Source organism: Bos taurus, chromosome 8 (assembly GCF_002263795.3).
Source record: "Bos taurus isolate L1 Dominette 01449 registration number 42190680 breed Hereford chromosome 8, ARS-UCD2.0, whole genome shotgun sequence".
Taxonomy (NCBI): domain Eukaryota; kingdom Metazoa; phylum Chordata; class Mammalia; order Artiodactyla; family Bovidae; genus Bos; species Bos taurus.
The window spans coordinates 39,475,368-39,499,381 of record NC_037335.1 but is presented as its reverse complement, the minus strand read 5'-3'; the positions used below and the strand labels follow the sequence as shown (position 1 = coordinate 39,499,381).

The window sequence follows — 24,014 nt, the reverse complement described above, 5'->3', positions numbered from 1 at the left end:
GCTCTTCGGGATGGTGGAAATTGTTTCTCGTTTGCCTGGCACTGCCGCCAGTCCGCAGGCATCTGGGCACCTCATCCCACCCTCATTTCTTTCCAGCAGAAGTGACTGATTGGAATCAGACTCCCATAACTGCACTGGCGCGAAACGCTGCGTTAGGAACGCGTTGCACCAAACCCTCGGCCTAGCGACCAGGGCAAGTCTCTCTGCGGTGCCAGGTTGTGCGCAGGGGAGACCCTACCCGGCCAGGCTGACTCACTCCCAGCCGCCTCCACGGCGGGCGGCGGCCACGCACACGCCCATCTGCGGAGGGCCCGGCCCAGCTCAAGTTCCCCGCCCGCTCACGCCCAGGGGCCACCGCGGGAATCTCCGAGCACGCCAGTTCGTTTCCCGAGAAGCCCAGGTTCTGTGTAGCCAGTCGTCGGCCGCCCCCGGCGCGCGTCGGTGAAAGCGCAGCCTGGGTGGAGCGGCGCACGCGCAGTCCGGGGGTGCGCGCCAGGCGCCGGCCCTGCACCAAGGCGGTCTCTGCAGTGAACAAGACGCCAGACCCGAGGCCAACTGGGAGGCTGAGTCGGACGTAAATAGGACGTCCCAGCCAGTGTCGCCTGCGGCGCTGAGAAGACGGTGTGACTCCGGAGAGGGTGGAGACGACGACTGTGACGGGCTTCCCGGTTCCCCAAAGTGGGAGTGGTGTGGGTTGCAGGAAGGAGAGAGGAAGAGGAGCCGGAGCGGGCCGCAGCGGCCGACGCTAACGGCCTTCCTGAGCGCTGACAGGCTGGGCCCGCGTCCTGCTCGCTCCACAGTGCGCGCCGCCGCCTCGGGCCCTCGGCCCCTGGGTCCGGACTTGGTGGCAGAGCGTCGGGGCGGAGGGTTTCTGTTGCAGCGCAGGGAAAGGCCAGATCTTCGCCGCCGAGGGATGTGAGTGAGAGCCGAACCCGCACGGGAGGGCCCCCGAGGTCTCAGCCTGGCGGACACTCGGACCTTTGCCTGCTCCAGGGGCTTCGCAGACTGTGGCCAGCCGGAGGCACCGGGTAAGAGCAGTCCCCTCGGGTTTGGGGGCGCGTCGTCGTCACCACATCCGTGCGGCGGGTGAGTGTTATTGCTGCCTGGGCTCCAGGTGGAGGGCACCAGTTGTCTCTCTCGTCCTTTCCACCCCGATCTCCCCTTCCCCCCGCTAGTGTCGGTAAACTCGGCAAGAAAATCCTCCTTTTTAGAAGGAAACCTCGGACGGAGTGTCTTTCTGTTGATATTTGCATCCTTATGTGCCTGATACTCCTCCTCCCCTTTACTTATCTCTCTTTAAAATTTTCTAGACATCTGAACAGCCTAGAAAAGAGCATCTATTTCCCCTGGATTTCTGCGGTAGTAACTGCCGCTTTTTTTTTTTTTTTTTTTCTTTTAGGTTTCAGAAGCAGGCAAGGCAACAAGATGTGATCTGTTTCTCTTCTGCAGAAGAGGCCCTTCCATCCCCTTTCCCCGAAGGTGGGTAAGCGATCCTGACTGCAGTCCTTTTTCTCTGCAGTAAAGACGAGGGTGTCTTGAGGTGTGAGTCCGTGCGTAGGAAGGTTGGAAGCGTGTGTCGACAGGCAGGGCTCATTGTTGCTTAGTTCTTTGAAAATGGCAGTGCTGAACTTGGAATGAACTTGGAGGGTAGTTCTGGGCTTTATTGTTATTCTTTAAGAAACAGTCGTTATTTGTTTCTCTGCTGACCGTACATTGTTTTTCTCTGCAGAGAAAACGTCATCCAATACCCTTTCTCCTCAAGCAACCAAAGATTCTTAATCTTTGAGGGAGGAACATTTTCAAGTAATAAGAGATACTTATTGAGAGGACACGTTAGCTGCTCTTGCTGGGGTTTCTGCTACCGCATAGAATGCTTCCTGGGCAGTTTTATCTGCTTAAGTTTACTTTGTCGGTTGAATTTACCCATTTTGCTTTCCGGTGGTTATTAATCTGTCCGGAGGAACTCTCTTTTCTCTGAATGAAAGGACAGAGGCAGCTGAGTATGTCATAGAGGGGAGGAGAAATGTGGAGGAGGAAACTGCAAGTGGGAATAAGTGATGACGATTGGTTTTGGTTTCATAATAGTTTTGTTGCGCTACTGCAGGTATTCTGATATAACACCCAACGGATATTAAGATGAATAATCAACCTTTTTCCTCCCTTTCCCTTCCCCCTTTACCACTTGGGTATGAGAATCCCTTGCTCCTGTGTGCGCGTATCTTTTAATATGTAACATATCTGCAAACTGGATGTGTCCAGCATTTGCCTTAACATGTATTTACCTGTACAGGAAAACTACAGTACTTGCTGACTAGATAAGCATACAATACTTGTTTCTTTCTCTGAGTGTCCTACGTTTGGAGTATTTAGCATGTTTTAGGAACCCATTAAAGAAGAGTTTGCTTCATTTGCTGGTTTTTCCTAGTGATTTGAGACACGTGTCTCAGGTATAGGAAGGGAACATGGTTTTCTTCTCTACTTCAACTGGCTGTTGCTGAAAGATGAGATGCTTTTTAGACCAAATAGGGAAGGACCTTGACTTTGGGGTCAGATCTGGGTTTGAATTCTGGTGTTCCTGCCTTTTAATAGTGTTATTTAAAATCTCTTTGAGCCTCACTTTCTTATAAGACTGTTGTGGAGTTTGAATAAAATTACGCATGCAAAATAGTACATTGCTTGGCCACTGTGAAAGTCATGGCTATTCTCTTGACTGGGTAGGCATAGAAAGGATGTTAGAGAAGGGCAGGATGACTGCATAAGGTGATCTGCCAGTGACCAGTGTTTCTTCCTTTTTAGTCTAAGGAGAAAAAGGACTTTTATATCTTGAACTGGTTAAGTGGTCTTAGAGCCTTCTTATGGGGAGGTTTGACCCTTATCATCTCTCCTCACCCCCCTGCCCCCTGCATTTGTCCTGCCCCTACCTGCTGTTGTGCTGCCCTCTTGTGGTTAACCACGTTAATAAGAATTTTCTTTTGCTCCGCTCCCATTTTTTTTTCTTCTTTCTTTTCTTTTTAGGCCCCTTCCCTTTGCTCCCAGTTTCTCAAACTGTGCTGGGGTGCCCCAGGGTGCCATTGAACTCAGGCTTGAACTGATAATTTGAGGTAGTTCACAGTTTCAACATTAGATTGACACATTCCTTTCTACAATGTCATGTTTTTGCAAAGCTGTACTTTTAAAGGTTGCTCTGATAAAAAGCAACTACTGTATGAAACAGAATACTGGAATGTGATGTTGTCAAGTTTGATTCCAAGTTTGAGAATTTATACAGTGTCCAACAAACACTAAATTATAAGGACGTTAACACTTACGTGGTTTGAAACCACCCCCACTTAAGTATTTCTTTTGGTCTGGGGGTGCTATGAAAAAATTACTAAGTCTAAGGATTCCCTAAATGGAGAAAGTTTGGAAGCCTTTGCCTTAGTTTTTGGTTGGCTTTCTGATAAAAAAAAATTTAATGGAAAAACTGCATTTTTAAATGTTGGTCACTAATTGATTCCCTTTCCCACCGAAGTTATTGGTACAATTATTGATACAAAGTTAGTACCAGCTGATCACGGCTTCGTATGTTTACTCTCCTATTTAATATCTTCATAGCTACTATCTAGTTCCTTTATTTCACACTGATCCTATTGCTTGTCATTCTGATTACTTTATAGTTTCTCCAGTACTGGTTTTCTATTAGTATTTTTGACCATCTCCTTAAACTTAACTTTGCCCCAAATGAAAATCATCTTCTTATACCCCTTTGTAATTTCCTTCTCTCTGTTGGCCATATAAGCTTTAAATTAGACATAATCTTTAAACTGCCTCTTTCGTTTATCTCACGTACTAATCCATTCACCATGTCCTATTCATATTTCTTTTGTCATCCATACCTTTGCTTCTCCCACTTTTACTACCTAAATCCCAGGACTCATCCTCAGCCTAGAATATTGTAACTCATATCAACCCCTTTGAATCCAGCATCTCTTCCTTCTATAAATACCACTCTGATACTCCTTTTTATGGCACTCTCTTGCTCCCAAATCCTCAGTGGCCTCCCACATTCCACCTATTAAGTTGAGCTTCTTTTTCCTGGCTTTCAAAATATTATGTCATCAGTCCCTGCCCCGTTTATTCAGTTTTGTCTAAGGACCTTCGGCAAGCATCCTCTGCTCTAGTATTGCAAGCTGTGTCTCATACTTCCTAATAACTTCCTAAGCTTATTCTGTTTTTTAACTTTCACACGTTTTCCATCCTTCTTCCAGTAAGTCCAGTTCTGCACCCTACTGCACGAGTCACTAGGTGTGGAATAACTGAGCAGAGCCTCAGTCTCCTCATCTGAAAACTGAGAACTGTACTTTTTCTGTAAGCTTGTAGTGAGAATTAAGAGAGTTGATACATGAAAAACCCTCAGGGATAGGGCCTGGCACATTAAGGACTCCCAGACATAAAGTAAACTCCTTTAACAATAAACTATTGTCATAATTATACAATGCTCTGAATATAATACGCTATTATTATTACAACAGTTTATTACCACTGCTGCTAAGTTAAAAGTTCTACTTCATTCGTGAAATTGTTTCTCACTAACTATTGCTTTTTTCCTCTCTTACAGTTCTATAGTTCTTTTAGTCTTAGCATATCATCACATAGTTTAATTATATATCATATTTTGGTTGTTTGATAATTATTTCTCTGTTAGCCACATCTTTTCAAGTTGATTGTGTATGCATTGAGAAACAGAATTTAGATTAAACTCACACACATACAAACCCACAATGCTGAGTACATGTGGAACATTCAAGAAATGCTGTGTATTAAAAAGGAATTTTAGGCCATTACCAGACAAATATTTATTCATATCTACAACGTAAAGGTACTTTGCTATAGATCCACAAGAGGTGCAGAAAAATGTAAAGCAGGTTCTTTTCCTTGAGGACTTATAATGTAATAGGGGAGATAGGAAAATAATAAAAGTTATATATCTCAGATACCATATAAAGTTGAAGTGAGCAGACAAAGATCCAGAGAAGAGGTAGAATCAAAACTGGGCAGAACTTGATTTTACAAAAGAGGAAGGAACTTGTATAGGAAGTAAAGGCAAAATAAGCAGGACAGGATCAGAGAACAGTACATAACAAGTTGACTGAAATGAAGGTTTCTGTCAGAGAGTAGAAAGAAATCAGGTGAAAATGTTTGGGGTTAGATGGATGGATGTCTTTAAGTGCAGGGTTAGAAGAGTATATTTTGATTCATAGGTAATAGACAAGCTTTAAAGGTTCACAATGAGAAAAAACTTGCTTAAAAAAAGTATTTTAAGAAAATCACAGTGGCACCAGAGCTGGGTAGAGTATGAGGTGGAAAGAGAAGTCATAGACCTAGGAAAATCATCTAGGCCTGAGGAAATGAGGATTTGAATTTAGTAAAAATAAGCCTGGAGAGATGTCACACAAGACTTTGTTCTGGACTGGATAAGAAAGGAAGATGTAGTGGAGGGAAGGAGAGGAGTAATTAGAGATGACTGAAGTTTTGATCCACAGTGACAAGAAATTAGAGTGTCGAAACTCTTAAGCTATATGAGAACATGTGCATTAGGAAACCTAGAGAGGTTTAAAAATATGGCCAAAGTTACTCATTTAGTTGGTGACAAAAAAAAGAACAAGGGTTTAATTAATGACTGTACTGACAGAAATAGGTATGAAATATTAGCTAGTTGAAGGGGTACAGACATCTGGGCTTGTGTAGTTTGGATTTGTTGAGTTTGAGGTGACAGTGAGATAAGCAAGTACAGACATATCACCAGACTGTGGGACAATGTGAATAGAACCTAGTAAAGAAATTTAAGGCTGAAATTATTGTGCTTAGAGAGAAAAGCAGGGGATCTGAGATTGAGCCTTGGGAACTGCACATAATTGGAGAGTGAGTGAAAGAAGAGGAATTGGCAAAGGTGACAAAGACAGGGCAGATAATATGAGAGGCAAGTGAGTGGGAAGGTTAAGGTGTGAATGTTTATCAAGTTGATCATGGTTGATCACTGCCAAAAAGTGAGAAGAATCAGAATTGAAAAAGGTCTTATAAATGTTTACTGGTGTTTTTCCTAATATAAAACCTAGAAAAGCAGAACAAAGAAGAAAATTGCTTATGGTTTTCCCATACATAATTAACCACTGCTATTATTTTGTTCTCTCTAGTATAACAACCTTTGGATTTGATTTTTGGTTGATTGACGGAGACTTTTTTTCAAAGCTGTCCATCCCTGGGACTAATGATGAGAATTTTAGACATAATAAAGACCAGAAGGTAGTTTTTGAAAGAGTGTTTGTCATTTATCTGTGTCCTCTCATATTGTACTACATAGGCGCCCATATTTCTTATGGGCATTAGCCCTGCATTTGTGTTATTTGAATGAGTGGACATTAAGTGGTTAGTGTTAAGGCATTTAGTGGTCTGTCAGGGTAGACAAATGACTGTTGGTGCAGTTGTATTGGTAAGATCTGGATAAAATGATAAGGGTATTAATTGCTAAAAGGAAAGAGAAATTCTTATAGATAACTTGGAATACTGAAGGTAGCAAATTTTAGGAGTATTCAGATTAGGAGAATTGGAAAGGGTAAAAGTGTTATCTGTTTTTGAAACCTGTATGATGTAGCTACTCTGGAGGTGACTGAGGTAGAGATAGTCCATGGGCTCTTTGTTTTGCTTGAATGCATATTTTTATCTTCCCAAGAACATTTTTCTGCCTTCTTTGTTGATATCAGTCCTCGAGAATAGGGCATTCATTATTGATTACTAAATTATTTTAGTTTAATAAATTCTGATTATGCAGTATAATTCCATTAGGTAATATTTTTATAATATAAAAGGTAGTATAATGTGAGAAAGTATATTGTTTTGGAAATCGGGATCAAAGACTCAGTGCTGTTAATATGCTGTGTGACTTTGAGCAAATCACATAATCTATGAGTCAATGAGGGAGTTTTTAAAAAATTTAAGAGATAAATGGCTTAAATGTTTGTAACAGAAAAACAGCAGCCTTTTGCCTCTACCCGCTTCTCCCCCCATCTCTTATTTATGTTTGTCAGGAAACCACTTATAAGTCTTATAAGAGTGTCTTCTGGTAACTTACCTCTATTTTCTAAATAACACAACCTACCATCAGTAGACCCTCTCCTCCAATTCTGTATCTGTGTCTGTACTCTGCCCTTTCCCCCCCTTTACAATGTATAGGCTGTTCAGTGTCCCATCTAAGGTTTCTATTTGGGTAGAAGAACCCATCCCCTTTTACCTTCAAGGACTTTACCATTGTGTTTCTTTCTCTTTTTCTTGCATTCTCCATTTTTTCATCTACTGGATCATTTCCATTAGTATGTATTTTTGTTGCTATTGCTATGACAAACCCATCTGAAAACTTAGTGAAATAAAATAGCTGGTTTATTAGACTCAGATGTTTTGAGTCAGTACTTAAGATCAGGCACATCAGGCATGGTTTGTTTCTACTCTTCAGTGTCTAGGACATCAGTTGGGAAGAGCTGCTGGCGGGGATAATGGGAAGGCGGAGGACTAGAATCATCTGGAGATTTCATCACTCATATGACTGGAAGCTGACACTGGCTGTTTGACTTGAGATCTCATCTCAGGCTCTTCACTGGAGCACGTTATCAATACATGTGGCTTGGACATCCTTAAAACATCGGGGACTCAGGATACTTGGCTTTCTTACATGACGAGTCAGGGTTTAAGAGTGAGTGTTTCAGTGAACATGGCGAAGGTAGGGTGAGGAATAGACTCTGTTAATCATGTTACTGAACTGGGTTCATTTGCCTGATGTGCAGCAAGACACATGCTGAGATGGAAAGTTTGCAGCAGAGAAAATGTTTACTCACAGGGCACAGCTAAGTGAGAAAACTAGAGAACAAATCTCAAATTTGTCTCCCTAAAGGTGAAGGTTTTGAGATATTTAAGGGATAAAGGAGCAAGGTGGTCTGAGGCATGGGGAAGGGTGATTGGATGCAGGAAAAAGGTATAGTGATTGAAGTTCTCCAAGGAACTGAACTACATGCTTCTTCATGGGGTGCATGTTCAGAAATTGGTGGCATTAGCATGATCTGAGGGTGGAGTTTTTGGCCTTCTGACATCAAAAGGTGATCCATTGGATACTCAGGTAGGCCTAGTTGAATAAGATTGGTGGTCTCAGCTGGTTTGAGCTGGTCAAGATCTAGCTCTGAGTTCCTGAAAAACAACTTAAGCAACCATTATTATAGTGATTCATACATCAAAGGTGTTATCTATGAGAAAGCTATTTGGGAGTTTAGAGATATATTGCTTGGCTAGTGACTGTTAGCTATATGGAGTCTTAAAAAAATTCACTTAGTTATTTTTGACTGTGCTGGGTCTTTGTTGCTTTATTCAGGCTTTCTCTAGTTTCCTTGAGTGGGCTACTCTCCAGCTGCAGTGTACGGGCTTCTCATTGCAGTGGCTTCTCTTGTTGCAGAGCATGGGCTCTACTGCACATAGGCTTCAGTAATTGTGGAATGTGGGCTCAGTAGTTGTGGCTTACGGGCTTGGAGCATGGGCTCAGTAGCTGTGATGCACAGGCTTAGCTGCCCCACCGCATGTGGAATTTTCCCAAATGAGGGATCGAACCAGTGCCCCTTACACAGAAAGGCGGATTCTTAACCACTGGACCACCAGGGAAGTCCTGGAGTTTATTTTTGTATATGGTATTATGATGTTTCTAATTTCATCATTTTACATGTAGCTGTCCAGTTTTCCCAGACCACTTATTGAGGAAACTGTCTTTTCTCCATTGTGTATTCTTGCTGCCTTTGTCATAGATTAGGTGACAGTAAGTGTGTGTCACCTGGTAGATGTTTTGTCAGTGTCCATTTTATGCTGTGCACTGCATATATTCCTGGAGAAGGAAATGGTAACCCACTCCAGTATTCTTGCCTGGAAAATCGCATGGACAGAGGAGCCTGGCAGGCTACAGTCCATGGGGTCACAAAGAGTTGGACACGACTGAGCGACTAAACCACTGCATATATTATTAAGGATAAGTCAGTGGACATCATCTTTAATATCATGGTATTCTCTTGCCTGAGTATACTAAGGATCCAGATGTAAAGAGAAGTATAACGTGGCAGTGAAATAAAGGCATATACTCATTGAAGAGATTGTTTCTTAGGAACAGTTACAGTAACTTTAAAGTAATTTTTAGATTTGTTATGCCTTTTAAGAGTTTCCTTTTTAAAAAAAAAATTTTTTTTTCAAGCATGCTTCATTGGGCTCAGTTTTTATAAATGTTCCATATGTGCTCGAAAAATATATTGTAGGTGGAAAGTTGTAATATATTTGTCTTTTTTCTTGTGGATTGTTTGTCTTTTATCAGTTTATGGAGCTCTTTGTGTATTAGAGAGATTCTTTGATAAATGAATTGCAAATATTTCCCTCACTCCGTTTGTCTTTTGATTTTGTTTATGGTCCCCTTTCTCTAGAGAAATAAAAAATTCAGTATAATGGATCTTTTTCTTTATTGTGGAGGTAGAAAACTTAAATGACTAAAGTGTCATTAATGAATATAAAGGGGCTTGTTATGGAATATAGTAGGGAGAAGTGGAGATTATGGGGAACTGCCTGTCCTGCCTAAGGCATTGAAATTGAAGTGAGAATAAGAAAACTACTTTATTAGTCAAGGAAAACAGGGACTCAGACACTCAATTTGTGTGACTTTTGTAAAATGGATTTTGAGTTTTCCATTTTGTGTAAGAACGTTTTTCCATTCCAAGTAAAAGTTCTCTCAAAGATTCTTCCAGTATTTTTGTTGTTTTGTTTTTTGCATTAAAAAATGTAATTCATATATAATTTATTATTTATTTATTTTTGGTTGCACTGGATTTCCATTGCTATGCATGGACTTTCTCTAGTTTCAGTGAACAGGGAAATCCCATGGACAGAGAAGCCTGGCAGGTTATTGTCACAGGGTCACAAAGAGTTGGACACAACTTAGTGACTAAACAGCAGCAATATAGTTATAGCATATTTTCTCCAGTTGTACTGTCAGTTATGCCAGTACTTTTTATAAAACTAAATATCCTTTTCTATTGCATAACAATGTCATCAGATTACACTATATACTTAGATTTATTTCTGGATGCTCTTTTGGTTCACTGATCTGTCTAGTGTATACCAGTACTATTTTGGCTAGAATTGTTTTATATGTTCTTTTCCATTATGGTTTATCAACTGTATTCAGTATAATTCCCTGTGCTATATATTGGGACCTTGTTTTTTATCCATTCTAAATGTAATATTTTACATCTGCCATCCCCAAACTCTTAGTCCATCACTCTCTCTTCACTCCTCCCTGTTGGCAACCACACATCTGTTCTGTATATCTGTTAGTCTGTTTGGTAGTTGGTTCACTTGAGCCATATTTTAGATTTAACATGTGATACCATATGCTATTGATATTTGTCTTTCTCTTTCTGGCTTATTTCACTTAGCACGATAATCTCTAGTTTTATCCGTGTTAGTGCAAATGGCATTATTTAGTTCTTTTTTATGGCTGAGTAGTATTCCATTGAATATATGTACTGCATCTTCTTTATCCATTCATCTTTTGATGGACATTTAGGTTTCCATGTTTTGGCTGTTGTGAACAGTGCTGCTATGAATACAGGGGTGCATGTACTTTTTAAAAATAAATGTGGAACATTTAATCATGTTTTAATTATTTAGTTATTTTTGACTGTTCTGGGTCTTTGTTGCGGTGTGCAGGCTTTCCCTAGTTGCAGTGAGCAGTGGTACTCTCTAGTTGTGGTGCGCAAGCTTCTCCTTGCAGTGGCTTCTCTCCTTGTGGAGCATGGACTGTGAAGTGCTCACGCTTCAGGAGTTGTGGCTTGTGGGCCCTAAAGAGAGGGCTTGGTAATTGTGGCACATAGACTTAGTTGCTCCACAGCATTTGGGATCCTCCTGGACTAGGAATTGAAGCAGGGTCCCCTGCTTTGCTAGGCAGACTTGTGACCACTGGATCACCACAGAGGCCTCTGCATTTATTTTTTTGAATTATAGTTTTGTCCAGGTATAATGCCAGGAATGGAATTTCTGGGTTATATGAGAATACTGTTTTTAGTTTTCTGAGGAACTGTCACACTGTTTTTCATCATGGCTGTTCCAGCTTACTTTCCCACCAACAGTGTAGGAGGATTCCCTTTTCTCCAGCTCCTCTCCAGCATTTGTTATTTGTGACTTAGCAGCAGCAGCAGCAGACTTTTTAATGATGGCCATTCTGACTGGTGTGAGGTGGTACCTTACTGTAGTTTTGATTTGCATTTCTGTAATAATTAGTGATGTTGAGCATCTTTCCATGTGCCTACTGGCCATCTGTGGGACATACACATTTTTATATGGTGGGATTCTTGTTACTGTTAAGATACTGTTAAGATACTGTTCCTGTTCATTAATCCAGAGAAAGGGTTATTTTATACTATTACAGCATTTATAAGTGTATTTCAAATAAAGAGTCTGTAAATGCACAAGTAAAGAAATATCAGTAAATAGTCAGTGACTTTTTGTGTATCATCTTGGTTTAATGTGTCAACTTCATGGGCTTCCCTGGTGACTCAGTGGTAGAGAACCCACCTGCCAATGCAGGAGATGTGGGTTTGATCCCTGGTCCTGGAAGATCTCCTGGAGAAGAGGATGGCAATCCACTTAAGTATTCTTGCCTGGGAAATCCCATGAACAGAGTTCCCCAAAGAATCAGCCATTACTTAGTGACTGAATGACAATGTCAGTTTCACAAACACTTGCAAGTTTTGGATAATGTAAGTATATAGCAGTTCCCCTCTCTCAACCAAATTACTTTGGTTTTAAAGCATTAAAACCCCTTCTGTTTACAAAATTTAGCCTGAGACTTTAGACTAAACGTGCCACTACATGTGGAGATCCTTACTCTTGATCAGTGATGCTTTTAAGGAAAAATTTTGATTAAAAGGGGAAAATGTGAAATAAAATAGAAACCTCAGCTAAAATTGGGACAGGCCTGTATGGGGAACTCTCAGGCCCTGCCATGCATCTACCCAGGTAAACTGAAAATTGTATGCTTCCATTATTGACATGAAGGGAGTTTCCCGAGTAGTGCAGTTGGTAAAGAATCCACCTTCCAAGTGAAGGAGATGCAAGAGACACGGGCTTGATTCCTGGGTTTGGAAGATCCTCTGGAGAAGGAAATGACAACCCACTCCAGTATTCTTGCCTGGAAAATTCTATGGACAGAGAAGCTTGGCAAGCTATAGTCCATGAGGTCATTAAGAGCTGGACATGATTAAGCACGCACACATGCTATTATTTATACCATTATAACTCCAAAGACATAACCTATTTTAATGTAACCAATGACCTTAAACTAGCTTTCATTTACCAAAATTTAATCCTGTTGAATAGATCATGTGAACTTGAAAAGCATTTTGGGTTATGTTCTATGATATTTCTTTAATTAATGTAAGTGGTTATTTGTTTTTAAGCAAATTAAATAGAACTCTTTTACAAACAAATTTTAGCAATACCATCTGAAGGTAGAAAAGAAAACAAAACCCACATGTCTACAACACCTATATACACACATGAGCACTCAGATAGATGCAAACAGGAACTGTTTGATTTGAAATTTTAGCCATATGCTGATACAAACCCACAAGAATAATAGATTCAGAATGTATTTGTGTCCTGTAAGGGTCTTTTTAGAGCTGTTTTTGGAGTCAGTTTATTTCTTAGAAGCTTCTGCATGCCAATCAAAAAATGCTTTTTATTGTCTCACAAGAGGTTTGGAATCCTCTTTTTAGGTGGACTTATTTAAAACAAATGTTTCCCCTTTGAACGGGAAGGGTCGCTTACCTAACAAAAGGAAACAGAAAGCAAGTTTTCTCCTAGAGGTTTGGAGTGTATGTCTGCTACCAGAAATCTAGGGCAGCTGTTATTTAACACTTTTCTTCTAAATATTTATCTGCTTAAGTTAACTTCGAAACAGTAATTAGGATTATAGCATTTGAATCTTCAGAGGGTCCAATTTTAAAGGGGTAGGTTTTTGCAGAGGAAGAAAGAGTCATGGAGGTGGGGCCTGAGCACAAAATGGCTGCTGGGATGCAGTCTGAGACAAATGGGTGATCAGGGAAGATACACACGATGGCTCCTGAGACAAAGAAGTTGGGGGAGGGTGAGGTGCAGGAAGCTTCAGAAGCCATTTTGTTCCTTTCTATTTTTTTTTGTTGTTGTTGTTGTTTCATCCAATTTAGAAATGTTATCTTACAAAATGGAAATTTTAGAGTTTTGTGTACATTTGAATTTGTTTTGTTTAATTATAGAATTGTAGTCCTCCACTTTAATCTTAAGCAGAACAAGTTTGGGGAGATTGAAAATTCCCCATACAGCTCATTGTAATTCTGATTACTTATAGTTTGTTCAGGTCACTTACTTAAAAGTGCACATGCTGGGGTCCATGGTTTTTAAACATTAAACTGTCCAGAGTCCTGAAAGGCGGGCTCTACTTAGAGCATTTAGACGACCAGAATCTGCCCCTCTCCAAAACCCTGCACTACTGCACACTGTAGAAAGCAACTGAGTACTCTCCAAAGTCAGAGCCTCAAACCTGAAAGGACCAAGCCTTTCCAGATACTGAGTTAAGTCAGAAAGCTCAAAATGCAAAAAGAGCAGAGCTTGGAACCTGAGAGGACACTTACTTACCAAACTTCGATGCGTGAAACAGGGCTCTCAAAGCTGATCCACTGGGACAACCCAGAGGGATCGGATGGGGAGGGAGGTGGGATGGGGGGTTTGGGACAGGGGGACACATGTATACCAGTGGCTGATTCATGTCAGTGTATGACAAAAACCACCACAGTGTTGTAAAGTAGTTAGCCTCCAATTAAAAAAAAAAAAAACAAAAAAAAAAACCTGGCAGTAGCTCATGGAAGTGATGAGCAAAAGGGGCTTGGTGTTGGTACCTTGCTTGATTCCAGGATTCATTGTCTCAGGGTTCACCTGCTTTGGGTCCCACTTCTGACACCAAAAATGTCAGCTTTAATTATACAATTGCCATTTATTTTACCAGCAAAGTTGGTTTATTTGGAAAGAGCCAAAGGAATTGCAGTTTTTGAAATGCAAGCTATGGTGAACCATGGGCAAATTTAGATAACAAAGAAGGGGCACTTACTTTTATAAGGTAAAAGGGGAACTTTTTAGAGGGACTCTGTTAACCAAAGAGTCTGTTGGCAGAAGCTGGAAATTCAGAGTATGGCAGATTCTCATTGGTGGGCATCTGTAGCCTGATTGGCTGGGCTGTCATGGAGCAGAGAGAATTTTTCTTCCCGCTGGTTAGTAAAGTAGAGGCACCTTTCTGTCAGAAATGTAGGCATGTCTTTTCCTGCTTGGAGCAATGGATGATGCATGGTAGCGCCTAAGAGCTCCCTCTACAGGCTGTTCCTACTCCAAATTTAGCTGAGATTTCTTTAGTTAATTACACACTTAATGTAATAGTCTTTGCCCCTTCATGGATCACAGCTTTGTCCTGGCAAAGGGGTTTGCTTAGCTCAGTGAAGCTATGAGCCATGCCATGCAGAGCTGCCCAAGGTGGGCAGGTCATAGTGAAGAGTTCTGACAAAACATGTGCCTCCTCCCACTGGAGGAGGGAACAGCAAACCACTCCAGTATTCTTGCTGTGAGAACCTCGTGAACAGTGTGAAAAGGCAAAAGAAGACCTGACACCGGAAGATGAGCCTCCCAGGTCGGAAGGTGTCCAATATGCTACTGGAGAAGAGTGGAGGACAATTACGATAGCTACAAAAAAAAAAAAAAAAAAATGAAATTGAAAGAGGAGAGTGAAAAGATTGGCTTAAAGCTCAACATTCAGGAAACTAAGACCATGGCATCCAGTCCCATCACTTCATGGGAAGTAGATGGGGAAACAGTGGAAACAGTGTCAGACATTATTTTTCTGGGCTCCAAAATCACTGCAGATGGTGACTGCAGCCATGAAATTAAAAGATGCTTACTCCTTGGAAGGAAAGTTATGACCAACCTAGATAACATATTCAAAAGCAGAGACATTACTTTGCCAACAGAGGTCCGTCTAGTCAAGGCTGTGGTTTTTCCTGTGATCATGTATGGATGTGAGAGTTGGACTCTGAAGGTAGCTGAGTGCCGAAGAATTGATGCTTTTGAACTGTGGTGTTGGAGAAGACTCTTGAGACTCCCTTGGACTGCAAGGAGATCCAACCAGTCCATTCTGAAGGAGATCAGCCCTGGGATTTCTTTGGAAGGGCTGATGCTGAAGCTGAAACTCCAATACTTTGGCCACCTCATGGGAAGAGTTGACTCATTGGAAAAGACTCTGATGCTGGGAGGGTTTGGGGGCAGGAGGAGAAGGGGACCACAGAGGATGAGATGGCTGGATGGCATCACTGACTCAATGGACAAGAGTTTGAGTGAACTCCGGGAGTTGGTGATGGACAGGGAGCCCTGGCATGCTGCAGTTCATGGGGTCGCAGAGTCGGACACAACTGAGTGACTGAACTGAACTGACAAAAAAAATGAAGTGACCGGGCCAAAGCAGAAATGACACTCAGTTGTGGATGTGTCTGGTGGTGAGAGTAAAGTGAGATGCTATAAAGAACAATATTACATAGGACCTGGAAGCTTAGGTCCATGAATCAAGGTAAATTAGATGTGATCAAGCAGGAGATGGCAAGAGTGAACATCAACCTCTTAGGAATCAGTGAACTAAAATGGATGGGAATGGGCGAATTTAATTCAGCTAGCCATTATATCTACTACTGTGGGCAAGAATTCCTTAGAAGAAATGGAGTATCCCTTATAGTGAACAAAGGAGTCCAAAATGCCGTATTTGGATGCAGTCTCAAAAATGACAGAATGATCTTGGTTCATTTCCAAGACAAACCATTCAACATCACAGTAATCCAAGTTTGTGTTCTAACCATCAGTGCCAGAAAAGCTGAAATTGAACAGTTTTGTGAAGACCTACAACACCTTCTAGAACTAACGCCAAAAAAGATGTCCTTTTCATCATAGGGGACTGGAATGCAAAAGTCAAGAGATACCTGGAGTAACAGGCAAGTTTGGCCTAGGGGTACAAAATGAAGCAGGGCAAAGGCTAACAGAGTTTTTCCAAGAGAATGCACTGGTCATAGCAAATGCCCTCTTCCAACAACATAAGAGAAGACTACATATGGACTTTACCAAATGGTCAATACTGAAATCCGATTGATTATATTCTTTTTAACTGAAGATGAAGCACCACTATACATTCAGCAAAAACAAGACCTGGAGCTGACTATGGGTCAGATCATGAGCTCCTTACTGTAAAATTCAGGCTTAAAATTGAAGAAAGTAGGGAAAACCACTAGGCCATTCAGGTATGACCTAAGTCAAATCCTTATAATTATACAGTAGAGTTGATGAACAGATTCAAGGGATTAGATCTGGTAGACAGAGTACCTTATAGACAAGGTTCGTAACATTGTACAGGAGGCAGTGACCAAAACCATCCTGAAGAAAAAGAAATGCAAGAAGGCAAAGTGGTTGTCTGAGGAGGCCTTACAGATAACCTGAGGAAAGAAGAGAAATGAAAGGCACAGGTGAAAGGGAAAGATACACCCAACTGGATGTAGAGTTCCAGAGAACAGCAAGGAGAGATAAGAAAGCCTTCTTAAGTGAACAGTGCAAAAAAGTAGAGGATAACAATAGAATGGGACAGACTAGAGATCTCTTCAAGAAAATTGGAGCTATCATAGGACTATTTCATGCAAGGTTGGTCATAATAAAGGACAGAAACGGTAAGGACCTAATGAAGCAGAAGAGATTAAGAAGACATGGCAAGAATACATAGAAGAGCTGTACAAAAAGGTCATTATGGCCTGGATAACCACTATGGTGTGGCCACTCACCTAGAGCCAGACAGCCTGGAGTGTGAGTCAAGTGGGCCTTAGGTAGCATTACTGCAAACAAGGCTAGTGGAGGTGACGGAATTCCAGCTGAGCTATTTAAAATCCTAAAAGATGGTGCTGTTAAAGTGTCAGCAAATTTGGAAAACTCAGCAGTGGCCACAGGACTGGAAAAGGTCAGTTTCCTTCCAGTCCTAGTGAAAGGCAATGCCAAAGAATGTTCACACTGCTGTACAGATATGCTCATTTTACACGCTAGTAAGGTTATGCTCAAAATCCTTCAAGCTAGGCTTCAGCAGTATGTGAACTGAGAACTTCTAGGTGTACAAGCTGGGTTTAGAAAAGACAGAGAAACAAGTGATCAAATGCCAACATTCGTTGGGTCATGGAGAAAGCCAGGAAAATCCAGAAAAACAACTACTTTGCTCCATTGACTACACTTAAGGCTTTGACTGTGTGGATCACAACAAACTCTGAAAAATTCTTAAAGAGATGGAAATACAAGACCCCTGTACCTGTCTCCTGATAAATCTGTCTGTGGGTCAAAAGCAACATTTAGAACTGGACATGGAACAGCTGATAGGTTCAGAATTGGAAAAGGCATATGACAAGGCTGTATATTGTCACCTTGCTTATACTTCTATGCAGAGTACGTTATGTGAAATGTCAGGCTGGATGTGTCACAAGCTGGAATTAATATTGCTGGGAGAAATACCAACAATCCCAGATATGCAGATAATTCCACTTTAATGGCAGAAAGTGAAGAGGAACTAAAGAGCCTCTTGATGAGGGTGAAAGAGGAGAGTGAAAAAGCTGGCTTAAGACTCAACATTCAAAAAACTAAGATCATGGCATCCAGTCCCATAACTTCACAGCAAATAGAAGGGCAAAAAGTGACAGATTTTATTTTCTTAGATTCCAAAATCACTGCAGACGGTGACTGCAGCCATGAAATTTGAAGTCACTCTTTGGAAGGGAAGCTATGACAAACTTATTAAAAAGCAGAGACATTATTTTTCTGACAAAGGCTTGTATAGTCGAAGCTATGGTTTTTCCAGTAGTCATGTACGGATGTGAGAGTTGGACCATAAAGAAGGCTGAGCTCCAAAGAACTGATGCTTTCAAATTGCTGGAGAAGAGCTCTAGAGAGTCCCTTGGACAACAAGGAGATCAGTCAATCATAAGGGAAATCAGCCATGAATAATCATTGGAATGACTGATGCTGAAGCTCCAATACTTTGGCCACCTAATGAGAAAAGAGGACTTATTGAAAAGACCCTGATGCTAGGAAGGATTGAAGGCAGTTGAAGAAGGGGATGGTAGAGGGTGAGATGGTTAGATAGCATCACAGACTCTGTACAGAATCTAAGCAAACTCTGGGGCCTGGCGTGCTTTAGTTCATGAGGTTGCAAAGAGTCCAATGTGACTTAGCAACAACAAATGTCTTTTTTGGCTAGAAGAATTTCAGGGTTTTTATTCAACTCGTTTTTTAGCTGGCTGCATACACCTTTTGTTCAGTTTACTGTGATATAAGAGCAGTGGCTTTTCAGACACATTGGGTCATTCCACAGTAAGAAAGATACTGTATGTTAGGGCCCAACACAGCCACACATACAAAACTATGTAAGTAACTGTAGTAAAAATTTAATAAACTGAAACACAGTTTTAAGTGTTATTTTAAGTAGAAATCTTGCATGTACTCTATTTTCTACCTTGTGAAACTAGTTTTTTCTATTTATATATAGATAATAAATGTTTATTTACCTATCTACAAAGTATAAAGCTGTAGGTTTATATTATCCATTTATCTATGTAAACTATAGATAACCTGTGTACTTTTCAAATAAATGTTAGTCATAACTCACCAATATTCCATGACTACAGTTTGAAAAAGTTACATTAAAATTATAGAAGTTACAGCAAATCCACAGTTAGGAGATGGTGCTCATGGGTGCTTCACTGCTTCTCACTTTTCAGAGAGGGCGCCTACATTCTTTCAGCGCCAATGTACACATTTATGTAGAGTTAGTTTATACTTATTACTCTGTGTTCTGACATTTTCTGTCTGGTTCACTCTTGTCTTAGCTCTTCTTCCAGCCTTTTAAACTGTGATCTTTACCTTCCAGTGAAAACTAGGAAGCTGGCAATTGTGAACTCTCATATATTAACAAACATTGTGTTAATATATGATATTACATTCTGTAGTAGTTTAGATTAGCAAAGTTATAAATTTCAAAAATTTTAGAAGTATATTCTTTCTTATAATACTTTTTTTTCATTGTGGCCTAAAACATATTTATTAATAGGCCCAAGTATCCTTTGCCTCTGAAAAAATTACAAAGTCAAAACTAAACAGACTATTTTTAGCAATCGGTATCTCAGTATACTATCCTATCTGGAAATGATTTAGATATTCAATATATATCCATTATTTAGTTTACATTGGTATAAACTATTGTCTTATTTAAATTTATTTAAAACATTTGTTTGTGATAATTATGCTTGCATTAGACGTGAAATAATTAACAATCAACTTAAGGTATTTTTCTTGAGTTTTGAAGACATGCTTGTTTTTATTAAAGCAATAAACTTAAGCAAGCTTTTATTATCAGAGATTATCCCAGATCATATAAACATGAAAAACATTTGGATTATCTTCTATGTGTATGAGACTATACTTGGTTTGAGGCTTCTCAGGTGACACTAGTGGTAAAGAACCCGCCTGCCAGTGCAGGTTAGGTGTAACAGACACGGGTTTGATCCCTGGGTTGGGAAGATCCCTGAAGGAGGGCATGGCAGCCCACTCTAGTATTCTTGCCTGGAGAGTCCCATGGTCAGAGGAGCCTGGTAGACTGCTGTCCATGGAGTTGCACAGTCGGACATGACTGAAGTGACTTAGCATGCACACATATGCTTGGTTTACATAAATGCTTACTTTTCTCTAAGTCAACTGCATAGAGCTCTTTACCAATTAATTTTAGCGATACCGTCTGGAGGTGGAAAAATAAAAATCTATAATGTACATACATAGATAAAATATGCAGACAGACACAGAGATCTTGGAGCTCTATTCCAGAACTTTGGCCGTGAATCAAGTACAATACAAAACTCACTAATTTATACATAATTGTGTCTTTTGTGGAACAAGTTAAAGATACATACCTTTAAAGCTTTTTGTTAATGTTTATGAAGAATAAAGATTGGTGTTTGTCTTTAACAAGTAACCTTAAGAAGGCTGTGTTCTACAGTTTGGGCACGAGAACGCTTTTAGCAGTTTATATTTTTTAAAAAGTCTCTTTCTATCTTTAGTATCAGGTGAGCCTGGGCATTTTTTTATACACCTTCTTGGATGTTTACATTCAAAGATACAGTAAAGTTTACATCTTTAAGGGACAGAGAAAGAATGCAGGTTTTCTCTTGGCAGTTTTGGAGTACATTTGCCTGTTACCAGAACTTTAGGGCAATTACTATTTATAGGGCATGATATGACCTCAGTCCAATTCACTGTAGGGGAGAAAGCCTCTAATTTCATTCCTGTCATGCCTTGAATATTGGCCTGTAGCTGAGTCATTACCTGATTATTTGCAGGAGGTCCTAGGACAGGTTCTGGCCATCTCTTTGAGGGGTAGTGTTTAGTGCAGGGCCCCCTACATCCAGATGGTCTTCTGGTGGATAGAAGGGATCTTCTGTCAGGGATAGAGAGCTGGGGACAAGAGGTGTGTAAGAGGGAGGAGAAAGGGGGTTTATGTCAGATTTGATTTTTAATTTTGTTCTGAGTTTAATTTCTGTTATCTTGTTAAAGGAATACCTAAGGGTAATCATTATATTTCTTCATATCCACTTTTAACTTTGGTCTTCCCATATGTACCAAATACAGTTGTTTAAGATGAAAAAATCAGAAGGTTTTCCAGTTTGAAGGATCCACTGTCTGAGCATTGAGGAGTAGGATCTTCTTAATAGTGACTTAAACCATAAATAAGCATTTTTATGACTTAACTATGGATGCAAGAGGTGTTCTCAAAGAGAGTATAAAGAATAAGCTCTCACAGTATCCAAAAAGATATCACAAAGATAGTCTAAGAAAGGAAAGTCCTTTGTTGCATAGGTGGTAAGAATTGTGTGCTGAAAACTGTGTTTCTGATTTTCCCAAGAATATAAGACACCTCTGATTACAGATCTGCTAATCTGTGACAGTAGGCTGGTGTTACTGGAATGGGACTTTCCCAGCACTAATAAAACAACAGAGGTTGAGATGACAGAGTCCCCTATGGACTGGGACCCCTTGTGACCAATTACCCTGAGGGCTTACACTGCTGGACAGATTGCTGCTTGTGACTTCATGTCTCAGCACCCCAGTCTATTTGACTGGTCACTAAGTATACCCTGACAAGTGTACTTTTTAGATGGTAGTGATCAGAGAGAATAGTTTCGTTGGACACAAAGCCAAGCTCTCAGGATGTAGAACAAGGTGAAATGAAAGTCCTCATACTCGTCTGATGAGAACTGAACTCACTAGTCTGTGAAAGCTGGTTCAAACAGCATGCTTATGGGGCTTATTTATGCCTGTGTTCTACCCTGTGGATTTTCCTCCTTAGTACAAATGATACAACAGAGCCAAAAAAAAAAAAAATGGTGCCCATCTCTGGGAGGAAAAGGAACAATAAAAGCCAGGAGTGCTCAAATTAAATTTACAATAGTTGCTACACCAAAGAAACTTGTTACACAAATAGTTTCTTTTGTTAGTGTAAATTTAGAAAGAGAAAAAGGGCTGTCATCACTTTTGCTTTCACCGGACCCCCATAGCCGAAGATCAGAAGGCTGACAGTAAGAATCCTTCCCTGCTGCCAGCTCTTGTCAGAGGTTCTAGGATTTCTCAGCAGCAGCAGTCCTGGGAACAGGCAGTTTTCCAGCAAAGAAGATCCTGCTGATTATACCAAAACTGTTGAGGAAGGTAAATTTCCGCTCTTTGTCACTTGGTTCTTTTGGCTGGCCTACTAATCAAATTGACTCAAGACAGATTAACAGAAGAAAAACAAATTTCATTTCATACATACGGAAGTCCCATAGATATAAGACCTAAGAAGTGACCAAATCAGGCTGTTGATATACCCTTTTAAAAAAGGAAACATTTGTGAAGTTTTGATACAACAAAGGGCTTTGGGCTTGGGGTAGCAAATTAATGAAGTAACAAAGTTTATATAGCTTTCTCAACCTTGAATTCCCTGTTTCTGGTGATAAGGATTCCATCTAGCCTCCCAGTATAGGGACTATACCTTCACATGGGAGATTTATTTCACACTTTCAAGAAACATAGGTGGGTCAGAATGGCATATTTTGAGGTGGCATATTTTGCCCTCAATCCTGTTATAGGTAAGGAGAAATCAAATAGCCCTCTTTTCTTATGCTTACTAATGTTTCAGGTTCACATATTTCTTGAGTTTTTTTTTTTTTTCCCCTGCTTAAAAACACCTGGCAGTATCTACTACCATTTACCAATAATTTATCAATTTTGGTGCTTACTACTGTATCTTAAGTACTTTCTATCAGAATTCTCTTATTAAAATGTATCTTTTAATAGTTCTTTTAGTCAGAATATATGTATAGTTTATCTTCATATAGCTTTGAACAGTCTGAGAATACCTTTTTTCACTCTTGAAAAATAGTTTTCTTGATTGTTTTCCAGGCCTCTTAACTGTCTTTTCAGTATTTTTTGTCTTTATCATGCTGCTTTCTGTTTGCATGTCTTAGTATTACCTTCCAGTTTACTACTCTCTACATCTGTTTCTGAGTAGTCATTGTATGACATATTCTGCTGAAATTATTTTCTTTTATAGCTGTTTGTTCTTTTCATGAATGTTAATCTTGCCTTTGTTTCTTTGATCATGACTAATAATTATTGTAAAGTTTCTATCAGACCATATCATTCCTTTCTTTGGTCTCAGGCACTGGTATTTATAGAATTCCCTGTTACTGTAACTTGCAGCCAGGGTGAGAACCATTGTTTTAAATTACTTCAAGATGATGTACAGTGATTGTATCATTATTTTAAAGATGAAGGAAGTCAAAGAAGAATCAAGGTGAACAATGTGATAAGACTAGATAAGGGAGAGGAATTGGGACTAGTAATTCTTAAAGTAGATTATAAATTAAATATTTAAGCATCTATATTCAATGAAAACTTTATAAAGGTATCTTCCATAAGTTCTTACAAGGCTTTTTTTTTTTTTTTCTTGCAGATTAATTCAAACTGGGTTTGTGTAGTTAAGATTGATCAAATATTTTAGATCTACAAATGGTGGTAGTACTGAATACCTTAAAAATATCCTATTTGGGATTTTTGATTATTTATTTATTTTGGGTTGTGTTAGGTCTTCATTGCTGCCTGTGGGCTTTCTCTATGGAGAGTGGGGCTACTCTCTAGTTGCAGATGTGGGCTTCTCATTGTGGAGCAGAGGCTCTAGGCACATGGGCTTCAGTACTTGAAGCCCTCTAGCTCAGTAGTCATAGCCTGTGGGCTCTTGAGCAAGGCGCTTGGTATTTGTGTGCTTGGTTGCTCTGTGGCATTTTTCCAGATCCGGAATTAAACTGCATTCCCAGGTGGATTCTTAACCGCTGGGCCACCAGGGAAGCCCAGCAGCTATCCTTTTTCATTTTTGCTCTTCACCTTTAAGAGTAGCCGTGCCACCATGATTTTCTTATTACTCTCATAATTTTTTTTCCCATAGATGTTTCATTTATATTGGTTTAAAAAGTCAGATCACACAGAAGCATTAATAATGTAGGACAATCCAGTTACAATGAAAACCTCTGTGCTTTCCAACTTTAATCCTTTTCTCCAGAGGGACACGGTTTTAACTCTGTTAACTTCTGGTAGTTCAGTCTCTGTTTTACCTATACCACTATGTTCCTCCTGTTTTCTTCAGATTACAGGTTTCACTATTTTATTTCTTATATTGGCTATCATTGTAACCTACAGTAATATATTTGTGACTTTATTTCTTGTTCCAGCAACCATTGGCATTATTTATTGATTTCTCAATTTCTAAGGTTAGTGCTTCTTTCCCAAGCTTTAGTTTA

At 40.1% G+C, this 24,014-nt stretch overlaps 1 protein-coding gene across 5 annotated transcripts in view; it reads left to right on the top strand.

The window, feature by feature from the left end:
- Positions 1 to 526: 526 nt before the first annotated feature.
- JAK2 (Janus kinase 2) overlaps positions 527 to 24,014 on the top strand; it is a 118,314-nt gene continuing 94,826 nt past the window's right edge. For 3 of the 5 annotated variants that reach the window (XM_024996127.2, XM_005209981.5, XM_059889553.1), the window contains exons 1-2: positions 527 to 1,028; positions 1,400 to 1,479. The gene's annotated coding sequence lies outside the window, so the exon portion shown is untranslated. Of the gene's footprint in view, positions 1,087 to 1,399; positions 1,480 to 24,014 lie in introns of all 5 variants that reach the window. The other 2 variants (XM_003586385.6, XM_024996128.2) reach the window with 2 other exon arrangements.